An 11,764-nucleotide genomic window follows, 5' to 3' on the forward strand; every position below is an offset into this window, starting at 1 on the left:
AGAAAATAAATATGGCTAGTGAATATATCATAATCCTAGAGCTGAGTGAGTTTACAATTGCCCATATGCCTTTAGTTATAGTGAATATTGATGCATGAAAACAGTGCCAATTATAGTGTTGTAAATTGTGGTGTTATCGACTATAGGAAGCTTAATGAGAGTCATACATTCCTCCAGCTTGGATGATGTCCCAAAAACAATTAGGTAAGGTATGTGGATTAAATAAATGACATTTGTACATGGTTTAACGTTAACTACCTCGAGAGATAGACTAATGCTATACTACCGACTTAAAATAGAAAAAAATTTATTTCCATAATCAAACTTAAAATAAGGAAAGTTGAATTCATTCAGATGGATAAAACATGCATTCCCCTATCTTTTTAAAAGTGAAACTAATAAGGATGATCTTTAATCCGTGGCCAAAGAATTTTTCCCTATCTTCAAAAACCAATATAGGATTACCTAATCATGGTCCTTGGTTTACCATAGAGTCAAGCCTCTATAATTAATTATATCTTTGAATATAAAACTTTTGATTAAAGTGGACTCTATACTTATTTTAGATCTAAAAAGCTTATTATACTTGATTAAATATTTAAAATCAATTATTTTGAAAACACTCTCTTTATTTATTTTAAATTTATAATGTTTATATATAAAAGGTAGAAATAATCTACCTCGAAGAAAATTTGAGAGCTGCAAATGCATATGGACTTATGCTTTCTTAGAGTGCCCTGCCAACTAACTACCTAAGCTAATAATTTTAAAACCATGAATCTAGGTATGATACAAGCTGGTAAAAAAGTTTTTTTAATATCAAAATAAATAATTCTAATTTTGATTAAGAAATAGAATTTAGCAATGTGAATTAGATCAAATGCACTTAGCTAATGTAATTTTGATGCAAAACACACGCTAAACTCTAACTTTAATCTTTCTACTTAAATTAAATTATCTAAATGCTAAATTTAGATTTTATAGAATAATTCAACAAAATAATAGTGAAAAAAAGGAAACCTTTGGTAACCTCATCGCTTGGAAACCCCATTCCTTGTCAATGTCTTATGTGTTTGCCTTTTGTATATTATAAATAGTAAAATTCATGTATACATGCATGCCAGGGTAAACGTGTTCCTGTATACAGTACCACTATCATATTATCATAACTAGTATACATATTCGTACAAAGTTTAGAAAAAATACAGCAATAAAACCCTATGAAAAGGACTACCCAATGATGCAATCTAACACCCAAATAAATGCAATGTATACATATGAAGAAATGTACGAAAGAATAATAGTGTAGAAGAAAATATTTATTGTAGTTGTTAAAGAGGTTTATATAATCCAGGGTTTGCAGTAGACTATGTTGGCTAGGTTGCACCATAATAAACCTTGTTTCCTATGCCTATAATATAAATATTTAAATGTACATGCTTATCATCTTCTATATTAGGGTTTTTTTATAGAGTTCTTAAAGACTATACCCTCCAAGGGATAGGGAATAAATTTTTGGATCTTTAAATGTATACATAAGTAGATACTTTAAAATTTTGACAACTCATTGACTCTTTACAACTAGCTCTATATACATTATGTATAATTAATGACTCTTTACATTTACATCAAATCCTAGGAACAGTCCACACTAACTCTTACAAGTAATAGAGCTAGTAAAAGAAGAACATATAAGGAAAGATTGCAATGCAAGTGTGTAAAAGTCTAATGAATCTAATGTAACTTATAAGAGATTGTGGTGCACCAATAGAAATTTAAACTTGTATGACATTTAGAGTGCTTAAAATAAATAAACAAACATGTGATACTCTCCAAGAAAAGCATCCACAGTCATACCAAATCAACCACCAGCCTAAAAAAGACTATTGTTGGTTATCCTAGTAAACTATCTACAGTATGCGAGGAAGTTTGTGTGGCTTTTTTATGTCTAAAGGACTTTATCATTTAAGATTTTTTACTAGAGAGTGTTTATTTATTAAAGGGAAAAATGTGAATTTTAATTTAGTTTTATGTCTTAATGATTAAGTATTTTATTTTTATTTTTTTGGATTGTTTAAATTGATTATTTTATTTTAAAGAAACATGTATGTATGTGGCTTTAAAGTGCAAAAGTCACAAACCTACAAGGTGTAGAGCTCATAATTGTAATGCTTCCATTCCCAAATAAAGGATATGATTGGTTTTATAATTAAGAACCTTAACGAGATCTTTTTAAGGATAGATTTATTCCTAGGGTGTAAAATGTCACAAAGTGTACTATGTTTGTGTTTTATCCATATAAGATGCAAGGGAAATTTCTTTGAATTTTTCTAAATTCTCTTGATCATACCCTAAATGATTTTCCCTAGGTGTCTTTACTATTCATTATGATTTGAAATTTAATGTTTATAACCCTTGCAGTAATATAAACATGCCTCATGAATTTGGTGCCATAATTCTATTAGCATTAAGAGCAATGAATTTCTAAACTTTGGGTCAAATTATGGCCATATAATTTTGAAAATTCAATCACCAAAGTTGTATTATTCCCTAAGGTCCAAGAAAAATAAAGTATGAATGTAAATGACCTAATTTATAATTTCTATAATTGGGTTAACTTAATCATTAGTTAGTGAGTAATTAGAGAAAATTAGTAAGAAAACAAACCATCATTACTCATTATATAGTGGTTATGAGCCCTTCAAAATATATTTTTTATATTAAATCATGATGGTTCAATAGAGCATAACAATGGATGAAAGATTAATTTATCTGTATATTTTAAATTTCTAAGGCTTTTCTATATTTAAAAATGATTTTAAATAAAAAAAATCAAAAGGTGTCCAATCATTAGTTGCTATGCATGGTGGTGGCAATGATTGGAAATCATTGCATGCTAGCAGTCACAGATTGGATAGTGGGGGGCTTCATGCAGTTTCCACATGCTGTGTTAGTAGTGGTATGACAACATTAGATATGCATGATCACTGATAAATGTCTAAAATCTCATAGGATGAGATTTGTTTCATCTTACGCATAAAATCAGATGGATTAGTAGATTCATGTAACAAGATCTTAGTTGTTCTCCTGAAATGAACAGTGTGTATTGGCTCAAATTCATGAAAAGGGATAACAAGGTTTGATGAAGAAGCTTTTAAACACACTATCTGGTGAACCTTAGCTGATAAAACTTTTGGCAAAGCTTCTCTATTATTTACTGAAGAGTGTGAGGTGTTTAGATGCTTTAAAATGCATTTATACAAAGTTTTTTTTTAGGGAAAACCCATAAAGGGTCCTACACTTTGATTTAAAAAAAAAGTATTACACAGTCCTTAAAGGGACCTCAAGATCATAAATGGTCAAAAGAGATACAAAAAGAAAGCAAAAAATTCTTAAGAGCTTGAGTTCCATACTACTCAAAAGTACAAGATCACCTAGTTACAATCTATGGCGGAAAAGAAAGAGCATCCAAAAAAGAGGAGCAAAAAAAATAGCAAGAAGCTCTATGTTCCCCTCACAAGTTCCACCAGTTCGAACATCTGCACTAAAAAATTCTTGCAAAAAAGGTTGATAGGTAAAATGGACATAGCAAAATTATAACCAAAAAAAGATTGGTTGATAGTCCAAGCACAAATCCACACAAGTAGTAGCATAATTAATAAGTAAAAAAATCAGAGTCTAACTAACAACTTGAATACACTTAACATCAACCTCACCAAAAAGTTTAAGAAGTTGAACAATCACTAACTCACAAGTAGGAAATAGCCACAGCACCCCATGTCCCCCAAGCCACAGATGAAAGAGACAAAACTCTTCAGAATTAACATACAAGAATACAACTAAGAAAGAACAACAAAGCTCCCAGCATAAAACAACAAAAGAACCCCCATCTAGAAAGAATAAAAACCAAAACCAACCAAACCACCCAATCCAACCAAGAAAACTAGCCAATCCAGTTTAAGAAATGATGAACAAAACTGCGAGGAAAGCACCAAACCAAAGTCCCAATAATATAGAAAGGCAACATGCCCAGGTAAAGAAACCAGCTTAGCAAAGCCAATTAAACCCCGGCTAACACAACTGCAGATCCTCATCCAACTGAGACTAGAAAAAGTAGAGATAGAGTGGATCCAGGAAATAACCTCCATCAAAGGCACTACAAGACACACAGGAGGTAAGACCAAGTACCAAAACCTGCTTCACAAAAAACAACAACCAGACAACCAAGCAAAGCCTCAAGAAAGAAGCAACGTCCTTTAATAGACGTGGAACAAAGCTACAACACTGAGAACCAATTAACCACATAACAACAAAATAAGGGAAATAACAAGGTAAGGCCACACTAGCACCCCCAAAAGTAGTTATAATAAGACTAAAAAAATTGAGCATTCTGGGATTCACAAACCCAGATCAAGAAGCAAGGTAGAAACCCAAATAGAAACAGAGTAGTAGGAAAAAACAACACCACATGTAAAATAACTAGCACACAAATAGAGAGCTAGCCCCCAAAACCAAGGAAAAAATTGGCATAGGCTCCAACCAATAGCAAACATTAAATTCTAACAAAGGGCATATATATTTTATGTAATCTTAAAATCCCTTTCAGTGGAGCAGAGAGATTAGTGCCAGCCAAATAAGAAAAACAATCCAAAATACACCCCAAATTAGTAAGCCAAGTAGCACAAGAATTTCTATCCTTGTAAACATAATAAAAAGAATAGTTCATAAAAATTAACAAGTTCTTAATATCTTTCACCATATAAAAAAGACCACGATTACACATCGTATCAACAACAGAATTTAAAAACAGAAAACTACAATTGGAATCAACTTGAATACCAATGTTAGTTAAGTAAAGAGAAATTATTAATCTTAAGCCATGGAGAATAGCCGAGATGAAAACTTAGTTCACATCACAATTTTGTAAAAGGACCAACAAAAGCCATAATTAAAGAACCATTACTATCCCTGATAAAATCACCACATCCCGAAGAGGACCCAATGGTAGCACCATTCACATTTGGCTTAGAAGAGTTATTTGGGGGTTTGGTCCAATAAATAAACCTATGTTTATTGGAAAGATGATCAATCTCTCACATAATACCTAAATAAAACACAATAAAAGGATAATTTTTAAAATTGTTGGCACAGAGCAGCTTAACAGAATAAAGAGCCAAAACCTTGTCTTTCAAATTCTAAATAATCATAGGATGGCTCATACTTACTTCTATTAGAAAGAGAAATATTCCTATCCAACCATTAATACCACAAAATGAGACAAAGAATAATTTTTCTAATATGGACTTTAGTTTTAGTATAGCATTAATAGGCAATTTTACATTAAAATCATTCAATTGAAAGATGTCATCAAAATAAACCCATATTTTAACAGCTAAAGGGCCATAGATAAAAACATGGTGCATATCCTCCACATGATAACAATATTGGCACTTGGACGACAAAATAAAACCAATTTTAATTAAGTTATCATCCATAGGAATGAACTTAAGCAAAATTCTTCAGACATAAACAAACACAATGGAAAGAATACTTTTATTCCAAACCATAGAGAAAATATTAGTAACCTCCTTCTTAGATCTAAAGGCATGCCAAGCAACCGTTAATCTAAAACCACCATCTTTGGACAAATCACATTAAAGTAAATCATCAGAGTCAGTGTTCAGGGAAAGGTTTAAAATTTGTTGAATAATAGAGTCAAGAATAATATTAGCAAGTTTATCATAGTCCCAAAAATTATCCGTAATGAAATATTTCACCTTAATAGCCGCAGTGGAAGAGGAGTTAATAATATAATAAATAAAGTGATCACCCATCCAACGATCTTGCCAAAAGAAAATGTTACCACCACCAAGCCCCCAAGAGATGAAGGGCTCAACAGCCCATTTAACTTTGCAAAATCTCTGCCACACTTTAGAAACACCTTTGTTAAAATAATAAGTAGTCGGATGTTTACCCACATAATACTTAGCAAACATAAAATTAGCCCAAAGGATCACTTTAGCATGAAAGTTATACGACAACTTGAAAAAAAAAAAAAGCATAGGACAAATCATTCATACTCTTACACCCCAAAGCCCCCTCTTCCAGCACACCATAACACTCAAGAGGGCCAGATAAATTTCAAATTTCTACTAGCCACTTTCTAGAGAAATTTATTAAAAAGTTTATCCTATTGCAAACTGATTGAGTAAGAAGGAAAGTTTGAAAAATATAAACAAGCAAAGAATAAAGGACACTTATGAGGAGAATTATTCTACCACAAAAACTAAAAAAATTTGAATTCCAAGACAAAAGCTTGTTTTGAACTAAAGTAATTAAATCATAAAAAAAAAACATTTCTTTCTACATTTTCAAAGAGGCACCCCAAGGTACTTAATTAGCAAGTGACCATGCACAAAACCAATTAAATCTTTAATAGAAACTAAATCAACACTTATGTTTACTCAGTGAGAGATAACTAAACATTTCAAATTGATGAAAAAAACTCATAATTTTATTAATCCTTTTAATAGAAGCATTCATAAAAACAATAAAGTCATCAACAAAATAACGGGTGAGAGAAGAGAGAGAAGCTCCACAAATTAAGGAAGAAATTTGAAGAAGATTTTGAAAAATTCGGGTGCCATTGTTGGAGATGGAAGAAGGTGGCCGGTCATCCAAGGATGCGAACACCAAAAATTTGCTTTCTACCGTGAGTCCAATCATGTTGGATTCAAATGGTAGATTCTCCTTCAAACGAATTTCTTCTTTTCAGATTTTGGAATCTTCTTTAGTCATAAAAGAGGAAGGTTTAAATGCTATGAAGAAACCTTTGCCGATTTCAGGCAAAGGGAAGGAAATAATTTCATTTTTAAATGATAAGCCAAAACCTCTGTCGGCTATCATTGCTGGAGCAAATAATAAGGAAGCATCTTCTTCAGGAGGAAGTTTTGATGATATTTTCAAGAAGGATCCTATTACTTCTTTAAAATTGGATACAACTAATGTGTGGATTAAAAAACCTCACATTAAAATAAATCTTAGTAAAATACATTATGATATTGGAGATGAATATGTTGTCATTCTTGACAAGGATAAGGAAAAGTCTAATGTTCAAATTTTGAAAAATTCCTTGGTTGTTAAAATCCTTAGAAAAAGTTATCCTTTTTCTAAGTGTTCATTTGAATTAAGAAAGCAATGGTCAAAATTTGGAGGATTTCATATTACATTGCTTGGTCTAGATTGGCTCCTTTGTTCATTTCAATTTCATGAAGCCATGGAGGAAGTCCTTAACGGGGGTCCTTGGCTTGTAGGGGGTTTTGTGGTAGGCTTAGACAATTGGTCTCCTACCTTCTCTCCTTATTCTTTAAATGGAATTTCTTCTCCAATTTGGGTTTGTCTTCCTCATTTGCAATTACACTGTTGGGATGAATCCAATATCATTAGAATTGGAGCTCCACTTTTATTGGATGGTAACATGTTTAGATGGGGGAGAAGGGAGTTTGCTAGAGCTTGCATCCGAGTAAATTTGAATTCTAAACTCCCCTCTGGAATTTGGTGAAAGTTCGTTCGGGATGTTAAGCCCTATGAACTTAGTCCCAAGCTAACCAAGAGGGGGGGTGAATTGGTATTTTAAAAATTCTTGAGACAAAGAAATAAATTCACAAACCAAATCACACCACCAAACCAAATACGAAATTTAAAAGTGCGGAAGCAAAAATAAGAACACAAGATTTATAGTGGTTCGGTCGACTAGACCTACGTCCACTCCTTGGAGGCACCCTCCAAGTATTGCACTACAAAACATGACTCTCCTTTAGCCCCCACAGTTAGGCGGAGAAGCCGAACATGCTCTAATACAACCTTCTTCTTTTACGTGTCTTGTGAGGTGATCTTTTGGAGAGAAAAGGGGAAGGAACATTGGAGCACTAGGCAAAGGAGCATGGACAGTCGGATCCGAGCATCAGTCGCCCCCATTCAGTCTGGTGGGGGCGTGATCGGCGGAACCACCGAGTCATAGCCCCCGGTGCTGTAAATCTCCTTGAACTTAGAAAACCTTTAGAGGCCCTCTTGGTTGTACGCTCCCTACCCTTTAGGATTTTGTAGAAACTTCATTTTATAACTAGGATTGCTTGTTTTATTTTAGATCCCTAAACCTATTGACATATGTACGAACGTTCTAAGGGTTAGTAACGAAACTTCTTTTTTATCCCACTACTTTAGTGACACATAAGGACACAAATTAAGGACCGAGTCTTAGATAATATAGAATTAGGGTGCATGTTCCTTTTAGGATAGAGACTTTAAAACATAAAAAACTTAGTGACACATTTTCTTAGGATTCGTGTCTTGGTTTATTAATGACTAATCAATAAGATCAGTAATAATCTAAGTTAAAAAAAAAATACTTAACCCATCTTAGATTTAGGGTTCAAGGCTACTGCATCGGGTGTCTCGTAGTATGCCTAAATAGCGGGTAGGTCCCTTCTCTTCAGGGACTACAAATCCTGCTTATCCGCGTTGCGTAGATGACGCCACTTCTATCCTCTCTCTCTGTATGTTTTGAGTGCATGATTTTCTTTTCCTCTTCAACTGCCTCAGTCCCTCCGAGTGTGGATGTGAACCGTGCATGTTGACTAAGCCACTTGAGCCACTTCTTTCCTTTTGAGTAGGAATTTCCTAGTCTCCCTTGTGTGCCAATCCCTTTTTAAGAAGAATAATATTGGATCCTTAATCGAGAGTTTTCTCGGGCCTTAGGCTCGAGATGTAATTAACCGCGGGGGCTTGCATCTGTGAGAAACGGAATTCCACAACAAATAAACCCCACTCGAGCTGTTGTATCGGGTGGGGGAAACCCGTGACTGTGATCAGGTCATGTATATTACTACCCATCGAGATGTGCTGGTGAGAGCCGCTATCCTCCATGGTTAGTTGTATGCACGATCCAATCTGTCCCTTCCAATTGACCCGTTCGCGCGTTGTTCTTTCGGAGGTCCACACTCCTCTACTACCAATTTTTACTTCCTTTATGTTATTTGCAGTATACCTTCTTCCTTTTTGATATTTTGTTTAATAGAGTAGTAAAACTAGTATGGCAAGGATATATGTATGGATGGAGGAGAATTAAGATAGAAAGACAAAATATACTCTCATTTAGCTTACTGTTCAATTAGTTTTCTTATTTTTTTTATTCCTCCCCGAATTTTTTCAGTTGTAGCTGTTGCATCATATTATCCTTGATATACTTGCAGTGTCATTCAAATTTTCAAAAATTGTGTTGTTCTTAATTCTTAGTTTATTAGCTTTTTTTATATATGTCTTAAGCAGGGGGATTCCCTATATGATGATGATCAAAAGGTTCAGAGTTCAAAATGCGAAGCACTCATTTGGATTGTAAGTGATACTATTTGAATGTAATTATTATGGTGTTCCTATCATGTCATATGATAAAATTTGACTAATATTTCACTCCATTGATTGTCTACTCATCAAATGGGTTTCTTTGACTAATTTGCATCATATCAACTTATATTTTTTATTTAACCTTAAAGTATATACATTTCTTTTGCAACCAAAGAATCCCTAATAAAACAGGCGCAACTTATCCAGAGTCGTGGAAATGACCTTTACTACACTTTAATTTCTTGAGTTTGTTCTTATCTCACTCCATTTTATGCTACAAGAATGAGTAATTTTGGAAGGGAGGAAAGAAAATTGATAATTTAATCTACTATTGTATTCCCAACTTCATTATTTTATGTTGTTTTGGTTGGGGGGTCTTTTGAAGCAGGGAAAATACCAGTAGCTTTTTAGTGTGATTTTTCTCATATCATAGAGCAAGTAGCTGAGCATGCAAAATGCCATTATATTTGATATGAAAGTCAAAATTGTAAGGTTTATTAGCTCAAATTTATAGCTTGGTTTCATAGATATTTCTCTTGGAGTTACAATTGGTTCATCTACACATATATGCATATTTTGGGTTTGTGCATAAGTTTCTTTACTCAATTTTCTGAAAAATTTTCTTTTAGGTTTGCTTATGTCTACAATTTGCTTATACAATTATGTTATTTTTAGATTGACCCAAATAGACTTAACATTGAGAAGAACTTAAAGAGTTTAATTTGATTTGAAATAAATAAATAAATTCTAATCTACTTGAAGTCAACTTAAATTTGATTTTTAATTTGATGTTCGATAAATAATTGGGCTAAACTTAAAATTTGATTACCAGTTCAAGAGAATAAAAATTTGTTCATAACTTGCTTCAAACAACCATAATGTCATTGATGTGTGCATATATAAACAAAGGTATCTAACACCGGGTGGATCTATATGGATTGGTTCAACCAATCAAACCCACCACCTCTCTAGTGTTCTATATCTAAGTATGTGCCCTTGTAAGTAACCAATAACTATTTATATAAATAACTAGTATTTGTAATAAAGGGGCGAAGAAGATAATAAATGTTTTGTGTTTAGTTTTTGGGTGTCCTGTATCCTGATAACTTCAAGTGGTGTTACCGATCAAAGATACCCATTCTTGGGTATTACTTTGAGTTATGATCCCTGCAGCTCGTGCTTTGCATGTCTCTCATCTCTTTTGAGTTGTGACTACCCCTCCTTGTTTTTTGTAATTGGATATTAGAACCTTCTAAGATTTCTCCTCGATAAAATAAATTGTGACCCAATCTAGAAGCGATGATTGAAGATATGCATAAGGAGATTGCTCAATTACAACTCCTCATAAGATTTGAGTGATGGGAGGCCATGGGTAGTTGTGATTCAAGAAGTGAACCCATTCATATTACCATGCTACTTACTCCCACATGCATCTGAAAGCCTAATCTTATGATCCAAGCATCCCAATCTCATGATCCTGACTCTCGAACCCCATAACTAGGCACCCTATAATACCCTTGTGTCATCTGTCCAAATATAAGATTCAACTCACATATAGGTATGATGCCATCCATGTGACATTATTTATGCCCCTGCTCGTGTGCCCAACCTCCATCCTATTTTTCTCTACGTGCTACCCGCTTCTAACTCGCTTCCACTCTGTGTGTGTGGTTTAGCTACCCGTGTCCTCCCATGTGTGTATCACTGGTCACTCGTGCCCTTGGGCATCTGAATCGATCTTTCTATGGCTTCATCTAGAATGATTTCCCCAACCAAGATCCTTCCTCCATAACTCCCAACCAATTTCTTACTATTGTCCATGCCAACACAAAGGAGTTTATGGACGCACTGGCTGTTATTGCTGATGTTAGCATGGTTGGTCAGTTTGTTGTCAGGTTTGATTCAAAGCTTTAAGGGCATTATTTGAAGGAGCTAATAAAGAAGCTTTCTGATTTTATAAACTATCATTTTTTTTTTTGGACATAGAAAACAACTAAGAAGGAGATTTATGATAATGAAAAGATAAAGAACAAGATCCTTAAGTTCATTAGTAAGTTTCATCAACTTCAATTTATGCTGAAGTCTCTCCTAGATGTGGAGATGACACCAGGTGGATCTATTCAGACTAGTTCATCAAACCAAACCCATCTCCTCTCAATTATTTTGTAGCTGAGTATGTGCCCTTGTAATTAACCAACAACTATCTATATAAATAGCTAGTATGTATAATAAATGGGAGAAGAAGATAATAAATAGTTTGAGTTTGGTTCTTGGAGGTTATGTATCATGAAAACTTCAGGTGGTGTCACCCGCCCAAGATACCCATTCTTGGGTATTGTATTGAGCTGTAATTCCTGTGGCT

The 11,764-nt window shown here is 33.8% G+C and overlaps 1 long non-coding RNA gene across 1 annotated transcript in view; it reads left to right on the forward strand.

Annotated features, from left to right (window-relative positions):
* Positions 1-7,857: 7,857 nt before the first annotated feature.
* The window catches only part of LOC110109846, a 10,814-nt gene continuing 6,907 nt past the window's right edge, over positions 7,858-11,764 (forward strand). The window contains exons 1-2 of the long non-coding RNA XR_003700265.1: positions 7,858-8,031; positions 9,328-9,393. This is a non-coding gene — a long non-coding RNA (uncharacterized LOC110109846). The remainder of the gene's footprint in view (positions 8,032-9,327; positions 9,394-11,764) is intronic.

The sequence above is a fragment of the Dendrobium catenatum genome, unplaced genomic scaffold, assembly GCF_001605985.2.
Source record: "Dendrobium catenatum unplaced genomic scaffold, ASM160598v2 fragScaff_scaffold_315, whole genome shotgun sequence".
NCBI lineage: Eukaryota > Viridiplantae > Streptophyta > Magnoliopsida > Asparagales > Orchidaceae > Dendrobium > Dendrobium catenatum.